Source organism: Lipotes vexillifer, unplaced genomic scaffold (assembly GCF_000442215.2).
Source record: "Lipotes vexillifer unplaced genomic scaffold, Lipotes_vexillifer_v1.1 scaffold537, whole genome shotgun sequence".
In the NCBI taxonomy this organism is placed as follows: Eukaryota; Metazoa; Chordata; class Mammalia; order Artiodactyla; family Lipotidae; genus Lipotes; species Lipotes vexillifer.
In genome coordinates this window covers 1,388,217-1,414,732 of record NW_006776635.1, presented here as the reverse complement: position 1 = coordinate 1,414,732, position 26,516 = coordinate 1,388,217, and the positions used below count along the sequence as shown (strand labels likewise).

The window sequence follows — 26,516 nt, the reverse complement described above, 5'->3', positions numbered from 1 at the left end:
GGAGAAATATTCCTAAGAAAGGCAGGGTTCACACACTTAAGGGTATAAAGAAAGCTAACTTAGCAAGCTTTTTCACATACTTTATCATTTAAGCCTCAGAGTAATCCAGTGGAGCAGGTAGTACTAGCCTCACTTTGCCAATTCATTAATGGCTCACTGAGATTAAATGACATACTTCAGACCACACAGAACGTGGTGGTGTTGCTCCAAATGCTGATGTCACCCTCTGCTTCTCCTGCCCTCTGCATGACAGCACCCTGCAGAACATAGCTCACACTCACCCGACATGACAAAAGGCACCCGGCATTTCACCAAAATGGGACTCAGTCAAGTTTGCTATTCAGCTACAGTGAAGAGCTTCAGAATGCTTCCTGGTTAAAACTAGATGACTGGGGGGTTGGGGATAGGGATAGATTAGGAGTTCAGGATTAGCAGATACACACTACTACCTATAAAATAGATAAACAACAAGGACCTACTGTATAGCACAGGGAACCATACTCAATACCTTATAATAACCTATAATGGAAAAGAATCTGAATAAATATATATATGTATAACTGAAACACTTTGCTGTATACACCTGAAACTATCACAACATTATAAATTACCTATACTTCAATAAAAATAAAGTAAAAGAAAAGTAAAAGAACAAAAATAACTAGATGACTGAGAGGTATAATAAGATCTCGTTTCTCCAGAATCCAAACAACCGAGATAAAATAAGTAAAATTGTATGATTTATAATTGTCTATCAGGGCTGAAATTTTATAATCAAAGAAAAATTAAATTATGTAGTCAAAAATAGTTTGAAGGCTATTGGGCATTTGATTTTTCATACAGTTTTTTGGAAACTGATAAAGCATTCAGAATAATTTTTAGTTAAGCAGAACATCTAAGAAATCAAGACACTTCTGGCCATTCTTGAGGTGTGCTTAATGTACTTGTAAAGCAGAATAACTTTTATTAGTGACTCAATTGTCAATATGAGCAATTTTTACCTGGCTAAACCTTCCTAAGGAAGCATATTAACAAAGAACTGGGTGGAGAATTTATGGCTTTATTGTGACAAGGTGGGTCCATGTAATGAGCCCACAGAGGTTTGAACATATGTCCTTTACTTAACACAACTAACCTGGAAATTTTACTGAGAAAGTTTGAAATTTCTGGGAAAATCTGAAATTCAGTGAATCATCAGAATCTATTGATGGTGTTAAAATCTGGCTGTGATCTCCTATATCTAAAAGTAATGGTTTCTCAAAATTCTGGAGCTGTATCACTGCTTTCCTCCTATCATATTCAAAAATTTTTGGTAGAGGGCCCTGGGATCCACATTAACCTTATATATTACTCTCAAGTATATAACGTTTACTTTCAATTTTTTATAAGATGATGATACAGTTGTGGGTTGAGGGAGGCAACATAATGTCAAAGGAGCAAGAGCTCCAGTGACAGACCCCTTACTCAATGAACAAGCAAGGACAAGTTCCTTCACTTTTCTAGAATATTCTTAGATGCACAATTGTTACCTCACATGGTGCAGTGAGAATCAAGTGAGAAGGCATGGACAAAGTACCTGGCAAGGTACACAGAGTACATACTAACAAATGTTAGGCATTTTCCTTCACAGAAAGATGAAATTCAAGTTCTAAAGTAATATTTACCTTTCCATTCGGAAAGGCCACCTTTCACAGGGGTCATGTACAGTGGAGCTGGCTTGGTGAATCAAAGTTCCTGCTCCTAGCTTTCCTTAATCCTTTTCTGCAGGCTCACACCTCCCTCTTCCCCTAATGGTACAAGCACTGATAATATCTACTCTGCTCATCATTATTCCCAGCATGTGCCTTCACTGCCTTTTTCAAAGTCTACACCTGGCATTCTGGACAATGCCCTACAGTAGAACATGCCCTGGCCTGAGAATCAGGAGACCCTTTAGGCCCTTCCCAATCTGCTTCCTGCTTCCACTAATGTCCCACTAATATCTTGCAGTATGACTGGACCCCAATTCTAAATCTTTGTTCTCGCATATGTAAAATCAGAAGACTATATTAGAAGGTCTTCTATAGTCTACCCAAATCCAACAATCTATAGTTATAACCTAAAATTATATCCTAAGGTTCTAATTTGTTGAGAGGCCATGAAGATATCATTGGCTTATCTAATTATCTAAACATAATGAAGCTAGAATATAGTAGTGTTTTCAAATTATGTTTATTTTATATTTATATTCAATTTACTTTTATTAGATTAATGATGAGCAGTTGCTTTTTTTAATAAGTTTTCTTGTCTTCTCCTTTAATGTAGTGATCAGTGTTAAAATTACCACCATTCAGTGAGTGCCATGAGTTATATGATTTTGTAAGCACACATACCTGCAGAGGTTGATGTAATTCACATAAACTGCAATAAATATGCTTTCTGTAAGGATACTGAAATGCTTCTTTTTTTCAGTCTTAGTGATTTTAGTGTTTATAACTGATTGATGCATGCATTTTTTAAGTACTGGAATTATTTTAAAAAGTCAAATATGTTATTAACATACATAAAAATTAATAGCCATTGTTTCTAGTGACAAGATTGAGAAAGCATGGTTATCTAATTATGCCACTCACTAAATCAATCACCTTATCAGAAGTAGAAAAAATAGGGCTTTATGAGTTTAGATTAGGGAGTGAAAACACACATAATCAAGAATGCACATGTAACATCAACAGACACTGAACTTATCTAGGCAATGAATTGTCACACTCTGAAAATAGGTCCCATTTTCCCTAAGGACAGGTATAATGCCTCTCTTGATCATTCATTCTGTTATCAACTTAGGAAGTGTCTATATAGCTAATTTCCTAACGTAATTTAAGCACATTTCCTTTCAAATTGTTTTTTCCCTAAAGAGGGAGGTATCTGATTCTTACATTTGAAAGCTATCAATATAAACTTTCTCTTTTCCAGAATAATCCTAGTTCCTTTCACATTTTGCAACATCTTAAGCAGGGCCTTATTGCTCACCTGAACATCAACACCCTCATGGCCTCTTCATTTGGAGATTACTGAAGTGGACATGATGATCTCCACTAGTGTACAGTATAAGGATGTTACTGACATTTAAAATTTCATTCTCCTTTTTCCTGGGTGGAACTTGCCTTTCTCCCTTCCACTCCCATATACTCATTATGAAAATGTCCACCTGTGAAAGGAAAATTATCCTGAGAAGTGGAAACTAACTGTAAATTTTCAATTCTCTGAGACACTGGAATACCTACCCTTCACATCTTTGCATTCTTTCTTACTTTCACAAGGGCAAACAGAATTTTTGAAACTTCCAAAGAGAAAACAACTGGACAGCACTCTGAGTCACTCTAATCAGAAAATTTAAACCTAATAAATATACAAAACAATGAATATATCAGAAAATCTCTAAAACAAGAAAGTTTAAACCTAAATACTCCCAAATCCAGTAGCCAAAGAGCCTCACCTATGACTGTTCCAGGGAAACACAGTTAAGGGGGTATGGAAACTGTACCATGATTTTGGTCTAGAGTTCCCTCTACAGATTTGAGTTCCCTTGGCTCAACCATTTGTAAACAAACTTGAAAAGTCATGTGGTTGAGTCCACATGACCACACTCAAAAGACCACACCCAATGACCTATCCTTTTAAAACACTACCCAAACAAAACAGCCTTTCTGCTACAAAGGAATTATGGGAATTTTCCCAAAGGCCTTTAATGTTGTTATGTGATTGATATTTTTATGATAAACACAATAGGGCTGGGGGACAGTTACCTACAGGCAACCCCTCCTTCTTTCTTTTCATGCATTTCAGAGTCTTGCACCGCCAACTTCACATAAGGAAGACATACTATCACAAGATAGAGCTAGAATGGATCATAAAGGTCAGATCCTCTTAGAATTGATAATTAAAGGGCCTTCTCCTACCCACTCACTTAGCATCAGAGGATTATTGATGAATGAGCCACGTTGTGAGACTGCCTTCAACACAGCTGAAAGGTTTCCGATTTAGAAATAGGTTCTCAGTGAGGGAGTGCCTGGGAGTCCTGCAGGGAAATCTATAAAAGGATCTGGCTTTCAACTGCTGCTGCTGAAGAAAAAGGAATACTGACTTTTGAGCACAAGTTTTAAAATAACAAAGCAAAATTTGCAAAGCAAATTTAGTATAAAATATTCCAAGGTCATACCTGCTGAGATTACATTTTTACTAGTTTCTTATTTCTTTCTTCTTCTTTTTGGTTTTTTTTTTTTTTTTTTTGGCTGTGGGGAGGTGGGAGAAAAAGTGTTTCGATGCTAATGACCTCGAGTAGCTTTTAAAGACCTACGGTTTCTTTCTAGATTTTTTGATGATGGCCATTCTGACTGGTGTGAGATGATATCTCATTGTAGTTTTGATTTGCATTTCTCTAATGATTAATGATGTTGAGCATTCTTTCATGTGTTTGTTGGCAGTCTGTATACAGACCTACTAGAGAATGGACTTGAGGATATGGGGAGGGGGAAGGGTGAGCTGTAACAAAGCGAGAGAGAGGCATGGACATATATACACTACCAAACGTAAGGTAGATAGCTAGTGGGAAGCAGCCGCATAGCACAGGGAGATCAGCTTGGTGCTTTGTGACCGCCTGGAGGGGTGGGATAGGGAGGGTGGGAGGGAGGGAGACACAAGAGGGAGGAGATATGGGAACATATGCATATGTATAACTGATTCACTTTGTTATAAAGCAGAAACTAACACACCATTGTAAAGCAATTATACCCCAATAAAGATGTTAAAAAAAAAAAAAAAGACCTACCGTTTCTTTTCTGCCCTAAAAGGGTGAAATACTTTTCCATACTTTATATTTTTCCCAACGACTATACAGTTGCTGTATAAACCCAGATACATACACATGAGTGAAATAAAGAATACAGGAAAATTCTAGATAATGTAAATGTAAGAGTCCTTTGCTTGCAAATATTTTAACAATTTTCCTTAGAATATCAATATGATTTCAGAAGAACAGGAGTTTCTTTCTCAACTGAAGGATAATATTCTCAACTGTTCATTTTGCATTTCAAAGCATGACCAAAGGGCAAAAGGTCGCCCCGAAAAACTCGTCTGAAAATTCTTCTTATGGTTTATTTATAATAATGTGAGATTACATAGCGTTATGAGTTAGATGAGGCTCAGACTCTTAGAAAAGGTTTTCAAAAAGGAAAATGACAGGCCAGATCAGTGGTTGTAAGGTTATAGACCTCCTTTCATTCCAAGCAGAACGTAATGTATTTTTACAATTACAGAAGTGCAGAGAAATTAATTTTTCTTTTCGACAATGAGCTTCTAATTAAGGGCATTTTCTTTTGGGGATTTGGGTGGAGAGCAAAGACCTGGAGGAATGAGGGGCAATCCTGCTAAAGAGCCTCCTCAACAAAATGATCTGCAAACTTTTTTACAGTGAGTGTTTCACCAGAGTAGCAGCCTATCTTTATTGTGCATTAAAAGTATTTACTGGAGAAGCTTTGATTTGGCAAAATAAGGCAACTGCTTTATATAATCAGGTTAACAAAAGAAATGGCCTGCCAAATCCCTGACAATAGACTGTTAGGAATTTAAAGGAACTTTGTTAGATCCCTGAAAGAATAAACAGATAATAAAAATAATCATAAAAAGCCACCTTCTAGGTGACAATGTCCTCCAGGGCCCTGATGTCATCCCACACTGTCGCTCACTCACCTCCAGGCACAGAGTCCCAGTAAGGAACCCTGGTCCCTATCAGACCTTGCACTAGCTTCAGGCTATAAGAAATTAAAAGTTTTATCATGTGCTCTCCATAACTGATAATTCCTCCAAAATGCATGCATGGAGCAAAATGTTAACAAAGCAAATCCCCTTTCTAGATAAAGACTTTTTTCTGACTACTTTCTTCCATATTTATATTCAAAAGATTGTATTAAACCTGACAGTCTTCCGGTGTTTCTCTCTACCACTGGATGAGATGCTAATAAAGATAAATCCTTTTACGAAAAGATAATAAATGTACTCCAAGTGTTAACTGGTGTAATATTAGAAGAAAAGCAAAAATAATCCCCAAGTGTCTGACACCGTGAATCTTCTAAGAGAAAAAAAATTCCTTCAGAAAACTTTCAGGGATAGTTATCTGCCCCTTGACAAGTTAACAAGTGTGATCCGATCTTCACTTTAAATGTTAAGCTTCATTAAAAAAATTCCAAAATATCCAATGATACAACTGAAAAACATGCTTTTCTTTCCCAAGATTGCAAAGAAATTGCAAAGGAAAGTTTTAAATATCACAAGAATCAATATTTCCTTTTTAATTAATCAAAAACTATAATTTAAAAACGTTGGTAGCAGACCACATTGCAACCTTTAGGAAGGTATGTTTATCAAAACTTCAGTACCATGACAAATGTTTATAATAAACTAAAAAAAATTCATAAAGAATAAATTTACTTTTTATAAAGTACCGATAAAAACAACTTACAATGTTGAGAAAGTACTTAAGAAATGATTTCTTCTTTTTTCATATTATTTGAATATATTATTCCTGTAAAATTCTTTGCGTTCATTGGCCCTCAAAGTTTTAATATTTGTCAGAATTATTCAGAAAATTTTTAAAAGAGAATGATAATCCTCTGTACTCATAATGAAGACAGTATTCACCACTTTCTGATATTCATTTTTATCTCTATGCCAACCAAATGTGATTTGCTGAAACATTAAAAATTGAAACTGAAGACACTTATTGGGTTTTGAGCCTGACAGCTCATACTTTATTGATCAGTATTTTCAGAGAGACCGGGAAGTAATATCTAGATACACAGCTGAGTTATGAACTGTTTGGGAAGCCGATTATTTGTCACTGCCAGGCATTCAAATGTTCAACTTTCAGTTTTATTAAGATACCTCCATGGATGTTTCAAAACATCAAAACGAAAAAGGCCAAGAAAAGGGCTGGATTATCTATTGTCATTTAACACTCCCCATCTGGCTATGTTTTGGAATGCCAGGATGCCCAGACTTGCTGTCTCATACTGTTTCCACTTCGTGCCTTACACTGTGCCAGACACTTTACTTACATGACCTTTTATAACCCAACCGTGCTTCCAAGGAAGTCATGCTGTCCCATGCTAGGGAGAGTGAACTAAGGCTCAGAGAGGTTAAGTAACTTGACCAAGATCACATAGCTTTTAGGGTGTAAAGCTCGAATTCTCCAGTGATTTTCAAATTATCCCTGGCAATGGGACTCTTTTTTTCAAAAAAGAGAAGAAAGCTACTAAGTCTAGGGTAGCTCTTCCTCTGAACTAGTTAATACCTTTGGCTTGATAAGACCTGCCCGTCAACCAAGGTGACACTATCCCACCTGATGCTACTACAGGGGTTCATAAACCCCTCAGAGCTGCTGCTTTAATTCAATTGAATTTGACAATTCAGAAATTAGAGGGGAGTCTTAAACATAATAGAACACCACAACTGGCCATAAGGAGTTCACACCATTCATCAGGTAAGAGGGCTTGCTTCCGGTATGGAGCCCCTAGGGGGTCAGGGCAGGTGTCTAGAGGAGCCTGGTCACAGAAGAAACTTAATAGCAGGAACTTAGCAGACTTAGGAGCAGAAACTTGTCTGCTTGGTGCATCTACCTTGCCCCTGCCCAAGAAGACAGAGAAAGAACCTTTCTGGGGGTGGGGAGGAGGTCCTTTTGTTTTTTAATTGAAGTATAGCTGATTTACAATATTATATTAGTTTCAGAATTAGTTTCATTACAAGATAATGGCTATAACTCCCCGTGCTATACAGTATATCCTGGTTGCTTATCTATGTTATGCATAGTAGTTAGTTTGTATCTCTTCATCCCATACCCCTACTGCTTGTGGGGCTGCTGCCTTTCTTGAGACCCCTGTCCACTGGTCTCCAAAAAGCTGAAGTGGTTCTATTTTTTGGTAACATTCCTGGTGGTACCACCACCAATGGAAAAAAATAATTCCCCTTCCACTTTCCATTCAACTCTTTTTGTTGTCCTGAGGGAGGCATTAGGTTCACTTTCACTACTTATACACTTCAGTCTAGAACAGAGACAGAAGGTAGAGAAGTCATTCACTCTTTGTGGATCAGGCTTAACTGCTGGCATGAGCAAAGCATCTCGAAGGTGCAGGGAAGTGCAACCAACTCTCCCAGGAGAGGCAGGGGAAGACGCCACAGAAGAGGTGCAGTCAAGGTGGGTCTAGAATGAAAAGTGCTTCCACCCTCCCCCCGACACTCCAAGAAAGGATTTCATCTTAGGTAACAGGCAGAGATAACAGTTGTATCCCACAGACTGTGTGTGCAAAACAAAGGCATGGTGGTGGGAACCAGTGGAGAAAAAGGCCAAGAAAAGGACTGGATTATCTACTGTCATTGAACACTCCCCCTCTGGCTATGTTCTGGAATGACAGGATGCCCAGACTTGCTACCTCATACTGTTTCCACTTCGTGCCTCACACTGTGCCAGACACTTTACTTACATGACCTTTTATAACCCAACCATGCTTCCAAGGAAGTCATGCTGTCCCACGCTAGGGAGAGTGAACTAAGGCTCAGAGAGGTTAAGTAACTTGACCAAGATCACATAGCTTTTAGGGTGTAAAGCTCGAATTCTCCAGTGATTTTCAAATTATCCCTGGCAATGGGACTCTTTTTTTCAAACAAAATCTCACTTAAATCATAAATAGCCCAGATAATCAAAAGTTGACTCTATATTTTAAAAATATCTTTGAAGGGGAGCCACTTCAGCCAGGTGATAGGGATTCTGGAATGAATGGAAGAGAAAATGCAGGTAAGAGATGGGATCCCACTCAGAGATGGTCCAGCAGGTCCGGGAGCCAGCCTTTCAAAAGTTAACCTTTAATTAGCAATTCCTCAAATCTCATCGGCTAAACTATAGAACTAAAGGATAAGAACCATATAAACCTTTCTGGTGCCTACACTTAAATTTAAAAATGGCACTCTGCCTCTTTCCACAGACTGCTTTTTATATGTGCACCTCGACAGAAAAAAAAAAAAAGGCTTTCTCCCACTCTGCAGGAATAATATCATGCTATAATGTGTGTCTGACATAGCACAAAGCAGCTTAGGGACTGTCACTCAATGTACTGCAGTTGTACAGAAAGATGGCTGACATTCTAAAAGAACTGCACTTGCAGAAAAGTTACTGGAGTCCCCAGCACAGTAATCCAGGGCTGACAGTTATTTCTCATTCATCTTCTGCACCAGACATAGTTATCCACAGGGAAGTCAACTTCCATGACTAGTTATAAAAAGTCCTCTCTGAACCAGAAAACGGTCCCACTTCTCTCCTCAAAGGTTATCTTCAGAAATGGTTCACACAGAGGCACAGATGTGGAAAAAAAAAAATTGTTTTTTGGTTGGGAGCAAAAGCAAGAAGACAGATCATCAAATATAGCCACTACTTCTTAGGACACATTGCTGTGAAGGTCTTATGTAACTGATGGACACTTATGCCAGGACGGATAAAACCAGTGGTAAGCTCACCTTCTAAGCATTCAAATAACAAGAGAAAGGTGCCAAAGGAGGTCTGGAGGATTCTCATTGACACAGGGGACCCTGGGCAGCAAGGTGCAAACTCCCAAAGGACTCAAAGTCCAGGAGAGTTTTTTATTATATACTTTTCAATCATAACTTAAGAAAGTACTATGGACATAATAGCACTATTCAGTGTTTTGATAACTTCATACTATAAATAAGGTCATTCCTGAATCTTAAATAATCTTTTAATATGAAGAAAAATGTTAAAAAATGAAAAGACTACATTAGAGGATTAGAGAAAATGTAAATGTAGTTAATCCCCTCTAATTTGACAATGCGCACACAAGGGTGATTTTTATTTTTGCACGTTAGTTTCATGTACTACTGGTGACTTTCCACTGTGACTTTCCACTGTGTCTTTTCCCTGTGATGCTCCCTCAGGGTCCACTGTCACACACAGAATGGGCTAAGCTGAGCTCCCAAGTGGGGAGGCTAAAGGCAACCTCAAATAACAGGTGTCTTTTCTCTTCAATTTTAATGAGCTAAAATGCAATTGTAATAAGAGACAGGGTAATCCTCTGAGTCTTCTGCTAGCTATCCAAGCAACTCTCTTTTAAATTACATACTTTCCTTACAGTGTCCTGGAAAAGAAAATAGCTTTAAAATGCCTGTCACATAGATAACATATGACCTAGTAATGTTTTAAAATAAAGTTATAAAATAAATAAGTCCTGGGGAATGTAATGTACAACATGGTGACTATAGTTAATAATACTGTATTGTATATTTGAAAGTAGCTGAGAGTAGATCTCAAAAATTCTCATCACAAGAAAAAACATTTGTAACTATGTGTTAATTTGATGGATGTTAATTTAAGTAGACTTATTGTGGTAAGCATTTCACAATACATACATATATTAAATCATTATGTTGTATACCTGAAACTAATATATTATACATCAATTATGTCTCAATTTTTAAAAAGTATATATGGGGACTTCCCTGGTAGTCCAGTGGTAAAGAATCCACCTTACAATGCAGGGGATGTGGATTTGATCCCTGGTCAGGGAACTAAGATCCCACATGCTGTGGGGCAACTAAGCCTGAGTGCCACAACTACTGAGATCACGCACCTCAACTAGAGAGCCTGCCTGCTGCAAACTACATAGCCCACGCGCTCTGTAACCCTCACGCCACAACTACAAAGCCCACGCGCCCTGGAGCCTGCGTGTCACAACTGGAGAAGAGAAAAACCAGTGCACCACAACTAGAGAGAAGCCCGCACGCCCCAACTAGAGAGAAACCTGCGTGCCGTGGTGAAAGATCCTGCATGCCACAACGAAGATTCCGCATGCTGCAACTAAGACCCGATGCAGCCAAAAATAAATAAATGATAAATAAATCTTAAAAAAATAAAAATTTAAAAATAAATAAAAAATTTTTTAAAATTTAAATAAAAAATGTATATGCAAATGCTTTTAAAAGTTCAAAGACCTACCAAATTGGAAGGCAGCAGTGGAACTGATAGTAGGAATAGATGAGTAACCAGCATGATAATTAAAATGACCTTCAGATATGCTATTCTATCACGATTTTTTTGTGAAGGTATGATTCGTGCATTTATTCTGTTCTAATTTAGCATCAACAACTATGACATGGAATTCAAAAAAAGATTTTCAGCAATTTCTAATCCCATTTCGCCCAAAAGTTTATAGGTTAAACTACATCACGGTTGCACTTGTAAGTTTAATTGGAGAAAGAAATTGAACCTAAATCTTCAGAAAGGGCTCAGGAAGGAGCAAACAAAGCTTTCTTGCTAATACCATGTACCTTTCATGAATGACATCACACTGTTGGCTTTTCTCCTACCTCCAGGGCTGCTACTTCTCTGTATGTTTCTCTAACCACCCTTAAATGTGGAAGTCCCCAAAGCACGCTCCTAAGTCACCTTCTTTGTTTGGTCTCTATCCTCTCCATGACTTTATTACCAACTACAAGCTAAGGACTCTCAGATTTATGTCTCCATTCTAAATTTATCATCTGAGCTCCACACCCATCTGTCCAAAAGCCTATTTGCCCTTTCCCCTGGGATATCTCACCTGCAACTCAAATGTAACATGTCCAAAACTGAACTCATGAACAGAACTTAGGAAAAGTCTTCCTCACCTATATGAATACCACCACCATCCATGCTAAAATCTTGGAGGATCTTGGACCACATTTTCCCACATGTCTGCTGGTTCTGCCTTCAAAACCTGTCTTAACTCTGTCCACTTCTCTCGAACATCACTGCCACCACCCGATCGAAGGCCCTGTTATCTCTTCCTTTATGCATCCTTGCTTCTTCCAACTCCTTCACCAGGAGACTCCTAGAATGATACCTAAATGCAAATCAGTTCATGTCATTCCTCTTTTTTGCAAAGCCTGCTCTTTGGATCAAGTATCAAACCCTTACCATTTCCCTCAGGGCACTGCATAATGGCTGGCCCAGCTTTACAGCTTTTCCTTCCACCGTCTCTCCCCTGCTCACTTTGACCAATAACAGGGCTTGCTTTCTGTCCTTCAAAAACAACCCAACTCCTTCCTTCCTCAACCTCCCTGCTTGGGTTTTCCTTTCTGGCAAGCATCTTCTCCAGACAAGCTCCTCTCGTCTCTGGTCCCATCTTACAAGACATTTCTCAGGGGAGCCTTCATTGACCCTCTGAATCACGACCCTCTCTCCTAGCAACCTGTGTGTCTTCATGCCACGAATCACACTTATTTTTTTTAATATAAATTTTATTTATTTATTTATTTATGGCTGTGTTGGGTCTTCGTTGCTGCTTGCGGGCTTTCTCTAGTTGAGGCGAGTGGGGGCTACTCTTCGTTGCGGTGTGCAGGCTTCTCATCGCAGTGGCTTCTCTTGTGGAGCGTGGGCTCAAGGCACACAGGCTTCAGTAGTTGTGGCACGCGGGCTCAGTAGTTGTGGCTCGTGGGCTCTAGAGCACAGGCTCAGTAGTTGTGGCGCACAGTTGCCCCGCAGCATGTGGCATCTTCCCAGACCAGGGCTCGAACCCATGTCCCCTGCATTGGCAGGCGGATTCTTAACCACCGCGCCACCAGGGAAGTCCCACACTTATTATTTATGATGTAATTTTTTGCCCCCATTACTAGAGCATAAGCTCCCTGTCCACCCTGTGAACACAGCTCGCTGTTCCCCCTGCACCACACGCAGTCAGTAACCAGAACACAGCAGTTGCTCCATGAGCATCTCTTGACCAAATTCATGCTGATATTTAAGGAGGTTTTCTGGGCATGCTCCAAGTCATTAACCCTGATAGTCCTGGTTCTTATTAGGTAGCTAATCTCAGGCCAAATATCACAGTGTTTCTCCTCCTTAACCCATGTACGTCACCCCGTTCTTCAAGAGCCAAGATCAGGAGGAGGAAGGCCTGGATTTTAATCCTGTATCTGCACCTAATACTTAGTAAGTGAACTTTAGCAAAAGCGGACTCTGCTTCTCCAGACTTCAGATTTCTTACTGTTGTATGAAAAAGTCTCCTCATGGCTCTCACACTCTGGATCGGTGAATGCAGTTTCCAATCCACAGCAAAATTCGGCTCACACCCAAAGTAAAACATCTCCTTTGGAATTCTCTGGGTTATCCTTGCTTCAAAGTCTTTACCTGTGTCACTTTCATTTGATCACATCACTGCTGAGAATCCTGAACTGGAGTTCAGGCCCATCAAGTAGGGCCTACAGCTGATGAGGCAGAACATCTAGGCCTCCACTCGCTGCATATTCCTTTCTGAGACTAGTTAAGGACCATGAGAACTGAGCTCAGCAAAGCCCCCACTGTGGGTTAGGACCCTGGCAGATGCCTCTTATGCTACTCAGAGTAAAGTCCAAAGTTCCCTCGTGGCCCCAAGGCCCTCTATAAGCCCCTGCTCTGTTTTTTTTTTAACATCTTTGTTGGGGTATAATTGCTTTACAATGGTGTGTTAGTTTCTGCTTTATAACAAAGTGAATCAGTTATACATATACATATACATGTTCCCATATAGCATCTTTGCTATTCAAACATTCCAGGCCAACTCCCACCTCTCCTGCTGCCTCCTCCGGCCTTTGCACTCTCTGCTCTCTGCCTGGCACTGTCCTCTCCCCCAGACGTTCTAATGAGTCCTTCCCTCCCTTTCATTCAGGTCTCTGCTCAAACATCAGACCTGATCACAGGGGCTTTCCGTCACTAGGCTACACTACCCCCATCCCAGCGTTCTCTGTCCCTGAGCTGTGCTTCATTCTTCATATGACTTGTCACAAGAAAGTATATGTGTATTGTCTCTGTCCTGGGGAACTTCATTTTGTTTCCTGTTATATATCCAGTGCCTAAATTAGTAGGTACTCAGAAACGATTTAGTGAATGAGTGAAGGGGTAAAGCAATGAATAAGTGATGCTCTATTAGCAACCGAGAAGACAGCAGATCTAAAGCTGCAGGAGTATATGAAGGTCTGGAGGAGAGGTGCCCATGAGGACGTGCAGGGCGAGCTTAGGTCCCTAGACCCCAAGGCTGGTGAGCCAAGGGGGCAGGGTTCATGGGGTTGTGTGTTGGGGGAGGCAGGGGGATGTTGCCAGTCCCTGGGTCTCCTGCCAAATGAACACTGAGTCACTGGCAGCTGGAGAACCCCCAGGGTAATATCAGTAGAAATGAGAATCGGGACGCAGGTGGCCTTGTTGCCCAAAGATGGATGGCCCGTGCTGCCTTTTTTTAATTTGTCTTCTTTTTGTAATCTGTCTTTTAAAAAAAAAAAACTAACCAAATTCCACATTGAAGGCTTCTGTGAAATAACGCACAGTTTCACTCACTACCATCTCCTTTCCCCAAGCTTAGACTCAGGGAGACCCAAAGATCATCTTTCAAAACTCTCACCCTTGCTCTAAGTACGTACCAGATTGCTCTCTGGACTGTGAGTTCCTCGCGAGAAGCCTGTTAACTTCCAGAACCGACCACAGTGGATGGCACTTGGCCCACTCTCCATAAATGTCTGATGACTCAATAAGTATATTTTGAACTCGGTCTCCCGTAAGACAATGAACTTAACAAACATCACTAATTATATGCTATTATCATCTATGTTCCACTATGCCGGTGTTGGCAGAAGAGTTCTGAATAGAGGTTGGTTCAACGATTGGGAGACTCATAAAATAAAGAAGGAATTTCCACGTGTGTTACATAGAGTGTGATAAAACCAACTGTTGCTAATGAAACCTTTATCTTACATGTGGACTTTCCAGAGACTTCCACCTATACTGCATATAAAGAAGATAATTATAGCTGTGAATTAGATTTTTATTTTCAATATTTCAATTTTTAATTTTGACTATAATTGAAAATTAATATTCAGAGTACAGTTAACATTTTATCTAAATTTTATCTAAATTTTTTTCTAAGAAATAATTTGGTCTTTTCATAAAAATACTCTGTCTTAAATGTGATTTTATATCGTAGGGTGATATTTTACTGACAGTATAGAAGATTCAATATAATTAATTCAGCAAACATTTACTGAATGCGTACAATATACAAGTCACTATGCTAGGCACAGTTAAAAAAATATAAGCTTTACATGAAAACTTCACAGTGGACAGATTAAGCTGTTTATATTTTATGGACAGAACTATACTTATATTAATATAGAATATTTGTAGTCACATTAAAAACCCTTTGAAGGTGGATATACTATTTATGGGATGCCTTCAGCCACATAACAATGCAGGGCACATCTTGAGCGGAACTACACAGGGAGTTTCTAACGCGAACGTTGATTTCGTTCCCGGCTCCAACACCATCATCACAATATTGCTTAACATTCTAAACCTCAACCACTATTTTTAATAAATGACCTCAAACATCATGCTCCAGAAGAAAAACCTTCTAACAGCTTCCCAGAGCCTTGAAAATAAAGCCTACCTCCCCTCCCCAATATGCAAGGCTGGTCTTAGTTCAAATGACAAACCCAAAGAGGTCTTTCCTGACCTTCTGATCTACAGAACCCCAGGCACTCTGTTACATCAGGTTCCTTCCTTTTCTCATAGGACTTTCTACTTCTTGAAACTGACTTGTCTTCCTCATTTAGGATGCACACTCCACCACAACCTTTCTTTTGATCTTTACCCTATCCCCAGCTCCCGGCACATAACATTTATTTATTTATTTTTAAAATTTATTTATTATTTTTGGCTGTGTTGGGTCTTCGTTGCTGTGCGCAGGCTTTCTCTAGTTGCAGCGAGCGGGGGGCTACTCTTCGTTGCAGTGTGCGGGCTTCTCATTGCGGTGGCTTCTCTTGTTGTGGAGCACGGGCTGTAGCGCGCACGGGCTTCAGTAGATGTGGCACGTGGGCTCAGTTGTTGCGGCTCACGGGCTTAGATGCTCTGCAGCATGTGGGATCTTCCCGGACCAGGGCTTGAACTTTGTCCCCTGCATTGGCAGGCGGATTCCCAACCACTGCGCCACCAGGGAAGCCCCCGGCACATAACATATATTGAATCAATTATTAATGAATCAACTTCCTACAGAGCTTGCATTTACTACGTTATGCATGATGATTTGAGAACTTTTATATGTTTCATCAGAGAGCAAATAATAAATATATTGGTCATACTTTCCTACCTGGTTTTCTACACTATCATGGTGTAAGGCACACCTCACATTTAACAAGATGGGTCATAAATATAACTCAATAGCAACTACTGAATGAATCTCAGTAAATAATGATTTGGTGAACAAATGAATGAAAATAATTTTGCTCAAAATTATTGACTGAGATCCACAGAAGAAAATGGAGTAGTAACACTATAATAATATTCTCCAACTTTTAGAAGAAAACCAGAAGTATTTTTATTGTAGTTGTGAATTATTTCTGCAGCAAAAGAGCAGTTGTGGAAAAACTGAAACAGGCACTGAAAAAACACCTCAAATTGACTGCTATGGTAAAGTTCAATAGTTCCTTTGCAGTCTCAAGCAATGTTTTTGGGTAGTAAACACCCCACAGAGGTCTGAATAAACTCCAAGTTCCTCCTTCTTGTGGAATAAGGAAAGGTTTATCACTCTGAAAACTAGACACTTCGATATGGTTGGCTTGCCTTTGGGAAAGGGAGTAAAACCAGAAGGTTCCAAATTCAGGATCTTTGGCTCATTTTGGGGGGATCAGTGACTAAGAAGGCAGAGGGCCTCGGGAAGGAGCGATCTCTCAGGTGTTCACATCCTACCTTAGGGCACAGCCGACCTCAAATTCTACCCATCAGCACTAACTGCTCCTGGGTCACCTGCTGAGAGCATGGCTCTGAACAAAACAGACCATGCTCCCTGGGTGACAGCCCCTTCACACAGTGTAGGGACCACGAGCTCAACAGTTCCAAATGTTCCACAATTCCAGGACTGCGAGGACCTGACTGCCAAGCCACAGAGGCGGGGTTGGCAGAGTGTTTGCTCCCAAAAGTGGGGCCTTTGTCCTGCATCACCTTCACTCACAGGTTCTCCACACTATGGTCTGAAGTGTGCCCTCGCACGATGTGCCTGCCTGTCATTGGCTTTAAAAAGTCATTCACAAGCTAATTTTCTCTCTGTCATGGGTCCCTATCTGAATATTCAGGACCACTTTGTGAGTAAATTTTTTTTGAGTGGTTCATCACAACATTGGACCAATCTCTACTGTAAAAGAGAGGTTTTGGTACAAAGGAACAAAATCAGCAGTTGGCGGAACTGTTACTCATTTTGAAATGGTAGCTTTTCTCATTTAAGAAAAAAATAAATAAACCCCTAGTGCAGGCACGGTGAGGGGGGATTCTCCTGCACTGTCAACCACAAGTTCACTTATTCTGAAAATCAGTCTGGCATTAAGTACCAAAGGTCTTAAGATATTTATACTCTTTGACCCAGGAATTACCTTTCCATGGATCTTGCTTAAAGAAGTAAACTGAAATATGAACAAAGATTTCATCAATATGCCAGTTATAAGACCAGTTATTTGGAAACAGCCTAACGGTCCAATCTTAAGGGAATAGTTAATAAATTATGGTAAATCATACAATCAAATATTATACAACATTAATAAAGCTTGCCGAGAAGCTGGAAAATATTTAGGACACAAGGTTAAGCAAACAGAGCTCATTGTAATATGTTATTAACTATGGAAAAACTTCATTAAATATAAAGGGGAAGAAAAATGCCAGACTGTTATGGGTGCTTTTGGGTCATGGGATTATAGGCAAATTTTCTCCCTGATTTTTTTTATAGTTACTGTATTTTCCAAAGTTTTCATTAGAAGCATGTATTGCTTTTATTAGAAATAATAACACCCCTTCAGAAATGCTAAGTGTACTGTATCACAAATACTTGCACATGTATGTTCTCATACTTGCACTGAGCCGATCTGATACTTGCTTTGCCAAGTGAGCCAAAAACACATGCCTTTTCTATACCAAGATCAGCTTAGAGAGAGGACTGAGAATCTTTGGATTCATACTGCATTTCAGCCCAAAGATGCTGATTCTGAAAACTGCAAACATACCTTAGCAGCTGCCAACCTATCAGCACCTCTGTGATTAGCTCACTGTTTGTAAAAGAGCATCACTTTTCTCAGCAACACTTTCATCCCAGGAGCCCCTATTCTTCTTTACCTGTTCTCATATCTCTACCAGCTTTATTTCAAGGCATCATAGTCACTGACTTGCATGCAGTTCTCTCATCAGATTATGAGATTCTTGAGATCCTTGTCATCCTGACCTCCCCAGAATCTAACAGGGTACCTGGTAAACAGTGGGAACTTAATAAATGCTATTAAATAAAATTTTACAAAATAGGAAGAAAATCACCTCAATAACTCCAAGAGAAGAATTCACTAACAGGATCATATTGTAGTGGGAATCTCGGTTGGTGCATGAAATCAGGTACACTTTGGAATATCATTTGCAGTTTATGAAAGAGCACAGTAGACATGATATCGGGGAGCTGGCCCTGGGGTCCTCCTGTTGGATGGAAATGATTTCACAGAGCATCCGCACCAGACAAGGCCATCAGGACAGAAACAAGACCACTGTGTAATCCTATCTGCACACAAACAAAAACACAAATATTATCCAGCCCCCAAAATGACCAATATTCCCCTAATCTGGCTAATGAGTATTTGTTGCATCTTTGCCAATTATAATGTCAGCCTCTCTAGTCTTACTCCTTCTAGATAAGACTTATTAAGATACAAACTCATAGCATTATCCCTGCTTCAATGCAGAGCAAAGTCCTGCTTCTTTTTTTTTTTTCTTTTTTTTGTGGTACGCAGGCCTCTCACTGTTGTGGCCTCTCCCGCTGTGGAGCACAGGCTCCAGACGCACAGGCTCAGCAGCCATGGTTCACGGGCCCAGCCGCTACGCGGCATGTGGGATCTTCCTGGACCGGGGCACAAACCTGTGTCCCCTGCACCGGCAGGTGGACTCTCAACCACTGTGCCACCAGGGAAGCCCAGTCCTGCTTCTTTAAACCCTCTCCCAAATCACTTACAAGACCAAATCCTACAATCACGCATTTCTAACACCCTTTTACTGCGACACCCCATGTTTTCCTGTGGTGTACCTTTTCCCTCACTGTAACAAGTAGCAAACCCAACCTGTTCGACTACAGGTCATTTCCCAGTGGTCTCTGGCTCATTGAGAAGTTTAGTCATCCTACCTGGAATACACTTGTCTCTTCTTTCTGCCCATACATACTTATCAGAACTCCCAGAAGCTTCCCCTGATCAGCCTTCCAGATTTCAGATGGTTCCACTCCTTTTAGCTTCCATAACATTTATGTTCATCTGCTACTATTAAGTTTGTATTTCATAATACTGGCTGGCACTATGATCCTGATGACTCTCTGAAAGATCCTGCCAACTCTGAAATCATATTCTTCCATCGTGCTGCTTTAAAAGTTTACGCATGGTTGTCTTACCTCCCCAAACAGGCTATGAATTCTCAAAACTATGTCTCAAATATTTCTTTTCACTTACCTTTTCATTCCCTTTCTTCTTATCATATGTATACACAGTTCACTGCACACAGCGAACATCTACATCCAGTCATAAATTTACACAGAGGCCGATTTGACCTTGCACTTGTTGGGGAATGATATATCACTCATATTTCATCAGTAAATAGTTTCATTTAGAGCATCTTCAAGTATAGACCTTTATAGCTGGAGTGTATTCCACATACCTGCTACATTCAGTATGTGCTAATGCTCTTCCTCTCTCTCCAACTCTCTCCATATATGTATCTATTTCTTATTTATCATATTTCTGGGAAAAGTCCCTTTGTGTATAAAGGTAAATTCAGGCCATGGCAGCTGGCAGAGGTCCCTTCTCTTCAACTGAAGTCAGTGACTAAAATTAAGCCCTCCAAACATCTGACTTGCTGACGTACCTATCCTGCATGATGATAGCGATCCTGCACTGAGGGGGAAAAACCTACTAGGTTATTAAATTTTCTGCCAAAGCCGGATATAGTCCTGCTGGACAACGCCATTCAGGTGACCTGCTCTCAGCTCACATTAAGATGTCTAAACGTTCACTCACGATGTCCCTTCCCAACCATACAACCCTGCTGACTTCCCCCTGTCTATGGCCCAGACTCGAAATTGACCTTGCCCTGCCAGGACCAGGATGTCTCCCTGAAGATCCAGGATGAGGTGGAGATACAGATATATCTCGGTTTCCATGACAGCTCCTTGATTTTCCAGTCTAGCTCCAGGAGCTCAGGCAAGTAATTTAACTTCCCTAAGCCTTCATTTCCTTGCTTAAAAAAAAAGAAAAAAAAAGCCAAAATATATCTCCTCCCAGGAGTCTAATGAAGACTCGGTGAGATTATGTATCTAAGGCACATGGCAGATGCTCTACAAATGTTAGCTTTTTTTCCCCTTAATAGTGCCTGACAACTAATAGAACTCCGTCTCCCTCTAAGGAGTTGCCCATTGTCCATGCCGTATTCTTATTGACTTACACCACGAAGGATATTTAAAGCAGGGCAGATGGCAGAGTTCCTGTTCTCAGATCAACAATCAAGCTCTAGTTCTATTGATCTGCCCACCTATTCAACTTCCTGATGCTGTTCCCACTCACTTTCCTCCCTGAACCCAAACCAAGAATCTACGCCTGTTCTATTCTTACGGTGGCACTCTTGTTCAATTTGCCACTGAGCACGAATGCTCTACACCTTCACCCTGAGAGCCTCTATTCCGTCCCCTCTGTCTGACCTGGACTTCTGGCACTCTGGTTGCCTACTGGGAGGCCCAATATGGGGCCCATCCTTCAATTTGGCCTGATATACTAGATTCTGACCTTGACCTTGAGAGGTGGTGTTGCATAGCTTAAGCACAGGCTTTTGTTTCAGACTGCCAGGGTTTGAATCCCAGGTCTACTACTTAATGGCCACATAACCTTGAGCAACTTATTTACCTCCCCAGCTTTCTCACAGTAGAGGGCTTTTATGAGATTTCAATAATGTAATGAATGTAAAGCATTTAACATGGGACTTGGCATACTAGGTAGGTCTTTAATAAATGTGAGTGCTACACATATAAAGGTTTTGCCCCTAGGACACGTGGTGGCCACAGGCCTCCTTTCGATACAGTTCAGTTGCTATGAATCTACCTACAACACACAGCGACTTCACCTACTGGCCCAGCCTACCTTCCTGGTTTGGTTCCCCTTGATCTGTTTCATCCCACCAATGTTTTTGTCAACACAGATGCTCCTTCATCCTCACCAGACCTGAATAATGTTGCTCACACATGTCCATTTTCTAATTTGGGACCTATTACCTTAGGTCTCCTAAGTGGTAACCCTAATCTGTGCCTGCTGCCTCCCCTCTGCCCATTTCCCACAAACTCAATAAACTTGTATAAACAATAGTTCTGTGTTCATCACCTTACTTCCTTGTTCAAACTGTCACTGTGTCACTGGGTCTCTAATCTCATAATGCCCAAAGTAGGGGTCTCTAATCAAATGATCCCTAGAAGACCAGGCCTTCTGGAAATAAAATCCCTAGACTGGAAATAAGGCACAGGGGTATTTGCTAAAAGCACATGGACATGGATAAATGGTGGGCTCCTCCTTCAATAATATTCTGGATCCTCTTAGCAAAGTCTAGACATGGAGGGAATTAATTCATCACCTAGCTTTGCCTTGGCTGGGAGGAAGGTCCCACTTCTGGAATTTGCATGGCCGTGGTCACCTGAGTTGCTTCCATGTGCAAACTTCACATCGTCGTGCAAGTGGCTGTCTCAAAATGGAGGGGGCAATTCTCCGCAATAATAGACATGTTGGTTTTGATTGGCAGCCTCATTGTCTTGGGAGATCTATATGATCTTAACAGAAGATCATGTCAATCATGGTGCCTCTACCGGTCTCCTTTTCCCCATCCCACCACTAGCATCACATATATACAGGGTTGGGCACATGATCCAGTCCAAAACTATCACAGTAGCACTCTCTGCTGGACGCAGAGACTGATTCAATGACCTCCATAGCAGGGCCAACCATAGCCCTTGCAGGAGATTTCTATAAATGGGACCTGGAAGAGAGAAGACCTCTCTTTCCTATGGATCAAAAGCCCAAGGATGCAGGTTTGGAACTACCAATGGTCACCTTTCTTAGCACGTAGAAAGAGGCCTCAGAATGAAGTTGATTCAGAAAGAAGAGAAGCTGAGAAATGGGGAGAGACAGAAAGAACCTTAACAAAGTCATGTGAGGCTCTGGGTTCCAGCCATGACTAAAGCAAAGTCCACGTTTGGACTTTCCAGTCACGTGAGCCAATAAATCTATTTTTTCTGCCTAAAGCAGTTAAATGTAGGTCCCTCGGGTGTATAACCAGATGAATCCTGATCAGCTCCCTTCCACAGGAACACAGGGGGAGGGGGAGGGGACTTGACCCCCTTTAGTGCACTTGACACCCCTTTAGTGCTTGGAGCAGAGTGACAAGGACACTGTAGGAAGGAATGCACACATCCACCTCTTCACACTTTGCTCACATTCCCATGAATTTTGTGTAATTTCACCTCTGGTGACAGTTTCCAAAGCACAATTTGCTATTGGAACATATCCCATTAATTAACAGTACATTGGTCCAAGAATCCCCACCTTTATATGAAAATTTCCTTTTTCCAATTGCACTCAAAACTCTTGGAAAAGTCTTATCAATGACTGTAATAATCAAATCACCAGAACTCCTGCTGGGGCTGGGGCGGGAGATGAGATCAGGAGGAAGCCCAGAACAGGAGTGATCAAACTAAAGATTAACAATCAGAATTCCAGATGTGTCAGGTCTTGATCTCACAACTGGAGATTCTTATCTTCCAGAATGTAACCTAATTTTTTACTCAGAAATTTGAAACTCCACTAAAATCTGATGCCACCCTTATATCTCTCTCCCATTTACACAGGGTTTCCAAAGTGTGTTCTAGCTTTTCCTGTTTCTACAGAAAGGCAATGGAGTGTACTGGTGCAAACGTGCTTTGAGAAATTAGTCCTGGTTTCATCACCTTTCTGCCTGAATAAACTCTTGTGGTTGTAATGAAAATCGATTGGCATTATGTGTGAAAATTCATCGAAAACCATCAAGTACTAAGTGAATGTTGCTATTTATTACTTTTTTATGTTTTTTTTTTTTTTGTGGTACGCAGGCTTCTTACTGCTGTGACCTCTCCCATTGCGGAGCACAGGCTCCGGACGCGCAGGCTCAGCGGCCATGGCTCACGGGCCCAGCTGCTCTGCGGCATGTGGGATCTTCCCAGACCGGGGCACGAACCCGTGTCCCCTGCATCGGCAGGCGGACTCCCAACCACTGCGCCACCAGGGAAGCCCCTGTTATGTATTTTAAACTCATATAATCAACGATGGGCCAGATGCCCCAGGTTGGATCTCCTTGACCTTCTATTATCATGGTCACTATTCTTTCCCTGTGTCCAGCACAGCCTGTCTTCTCCAGTCTGTCTTTCCCCAACCCAAACTCTACTCACCCACCCCACCACCACCCACACCTCATCCTGATTTCTCCTCATAATGCAGCATTTTAAAAAGAGGATGAGAAGATCACAGTCCAAAGTCCTTGGTCTGTCGATGAAAGCAGAGAGGCTCAGAAAAGCCTAGAAACATACCCAGGGCCACATCATTAGTGTCTCAGCCAGGACAACAACTTGGCTTTTCCAACTTCCCATCCAGTGTCCTTGGAAATCCACCATCCTGCTCCCCAATATGAACCAGTCCCCTGATGCTCAAGGACTACTCCAGGTGCTCAGCAATCTATGGCACATTTTCCAGTCCCCTCCCTGCCAGCCTGTAAGCTCCCATAGGAGAGGCTACTTTGCTGTCCTTCAGCAAGCCTGGCACCATAACAAGGGTTCACCCATGTTTTCTGAATGCTTGGGCACATATCAGACCTTAGCAGACAAAACATATCTTAAGTCCTGAAATGAATACACTTGATAAAACTGCAAATCATATCTTCCATCATAAAATGAGGGGTCCATCTCACTGCAGATTTGTTTTTTCCATCTCTACACAAGTTCTTTTTGCAGATGTGTTCTGCTTGACCGAACTCCCCATGCAGTCTCTCATTTAGGGAGAGCAACACTAAATGAAATTTATTTTAAAACTGCCTCCTCTTTTAGACTGTACATTCTATTGATGAGTAATATGCATTTCCATGAAGACTATTTTATCTTCTACTAATTTTGTTTAAGAAATGTAAAAAGACTTCCCTGGTGGCGCAGTGGTTGAGAGTCCGCCTGCCGATGCAGGGGACACGGGTTCGTGCCCCGGTCCGGGAAGATCCCACATGCCGCGAAGCGGGTGGGCCCGTGAGCCATGGCTGCTGAGCCTGGGCATCCGGAGCCTGTGCTCCGCAACGGGAGAGACCACAACAGTGAGAGGCCCACATACCGCAAAAAAAAAAAAAAAAAAATGAAATGTAAAAAGTGACATCTGCTTTTATTTTTGCTCTTATCTATTTTCCTAAATTAAAATGAATTTCTTTTCCTTTATGCTGAGAATTATCATGGGAATAAGAGAATTTAAACAAACCGTTCAAATCCACTCCCCCTGTATGTCCAGTAGTTATCTTCCTCCGTCCAATGAGCTGTTGTCAAAATTCTGAAACTACAAAAGTCCAAGTATAGCGATCTAACTCTGGGAAGATTCAAAAGCTTCACTAATAATTCCTCCAAGTTGGAATACAAGTGCAGTCATCATTCTTTACAATGATCTTTCCTGAAGAATCCATTCTGCTTATGGCTGCCTTTGGAATACTACTGTGTTTCTCTGGACCTGACTCAGAAGCAGCAGGTAAATCTCTATGTGCCAGCTGCCTGGAAATTGCATACAGAAGCTCCCCACACAACTCTTTCACTGAAAGATTCCCCAGCCTAGGATACAAAGCTAATTATAACCAGGGTTACAAATTATACCTAAATCATCTCACAATTATGAGCTCTGTAGTAGGACTTCATTAGAGAAAATCATTCCTAACCCTTCAGTATATATATTTTGAGTGAAAAATATCTCATAACATTACTTTACTAAAGCATTTAACTATAGTTTCTACTTAATACAGACATTGCTTTCTGTTAAGAAGAATGCCTATTCTTCACTTAAGCTGTTTGAAAAGAATGAAACTAAAGCAGATGCTTCTGTATGGAGAAAAAGTAGTGGAAAAATAAAGTAAGATTTGAGAAGTTTCGAAATTTAGCCTACTTTTTACAAAGTGGTAATATATTCTAGTATCAGTAGCCAAATAACAAACTTGAAGGTTATTTTATAAGTGTTTCCATAATGCGAGACATGACAAACCAGCAAAGTAAACAGCTTTCATAGGAGCTGGTAATAATTTATTCATAAAGCACCACAGAAAGTGTGTCTCAGAACTCGGTTTGACAGCAAAACCTAAAAGTTCAATATTCTTACTGACAAATAAGAATAGTCGTGATTCTTGAAATGTTTTCTGTATATACAGTTGTCCACAAGTACTTCTGAAGGTCTTTAGGAGAAAAATATGGGTAAGAGACACTTTAGCCCAACATACTTAGTCCAACACCAGACTAAGGTGTACTTGGTCTGACTTCAATGAGTAAATTACATAAATGTCAAGCATGTGACTATCTGGCATTACCAACGCCTGAAACTGGTACTGAGATAGTGAACTGTTCTTATTACAAATATCACCTCACACACACATATGCATACTTCTCAGTCGAAATCTAGCGGCCGTAAATACACACAGAGAGCTTGTACCTACAACATGTGAAATGCTGGCCTGGGCAATTAATTACAGCAAAAGAATGATTAATGGAGAAAATCTTTCAAACCCTCAGCCCTTTCTCTTAAGGACAGACTCCATAGGGAGAAGAATAGTGCTGACTTGGCAGACAATTGCTTCGCGTCTCCATTTCGCCTACGGAGATACTACCACATACAGATATTGCTTTAGGAAACCCTGACCACACTTTGCTCTTGCCAAGGACTACTATAAATTACGCTGTGGACATCTTTACAGAGAATGCTGAGTCTCTGGAACGGAGACAAAGGAGGGTGTAGCTTGGAGAAACCCAGCCAGGCGCTCCAAGGCTCCGGGTTCTGGGAGGCTGCCCCGCACGGCTCCTCTTGCGCTCTGAGGACTGGGGAGTCCGGAACTGACGGCGGGCTTGGTTTATTTCGCAAACTTCAGGAGACAGTGTTTACCGTAACTCCGGGGTCCCAAGCGGGGCGGGGGAGGGGGAATAAAGCAGCGCCCCGTTTCAGCTGCACTGACTGCCCACCCACCTCCCCACCGCCGGCAGCACCCTTTCCTTCCCGCTCACCTGTCCTGAGCTCGGGGCCTCGGGGGTCCGGTCGCCTGTCGCGGCTCTCACTCCCGGAGCTGGTGCGACGTCGGGCGCCTCCGGAGCCGAGCGAAGGAGGCGGCGGGGTCGGGGGCGTCAGCA

At 41.1% G+C, this 26,516-nt stretch overlaps 1 protein-coding gene across 1 annotated transcript in view; it reads right to left on the bottom strand.

Annotated features, from left to right (window-relative positions):
• The window catches only part of TMEM200A (transmembrane protein 200A), a 72,835-nt gene extending 46,320 nt beyond the window's left edge, over nucleotides 1–26,515 (bottom strand). The window contains exon 1 of the mRNA XM_007450531.1: nucleotides 26,394–26,515. The gene's annotated coding sequence lies outside the window, so the exon portion shown is untranslated. The remainder of the gene's footprint in view (nucleotides 1–26,393) is intronic.
• Between the last annotated feature and the right edge of the window lies 1 nt (nucleotide 26,516).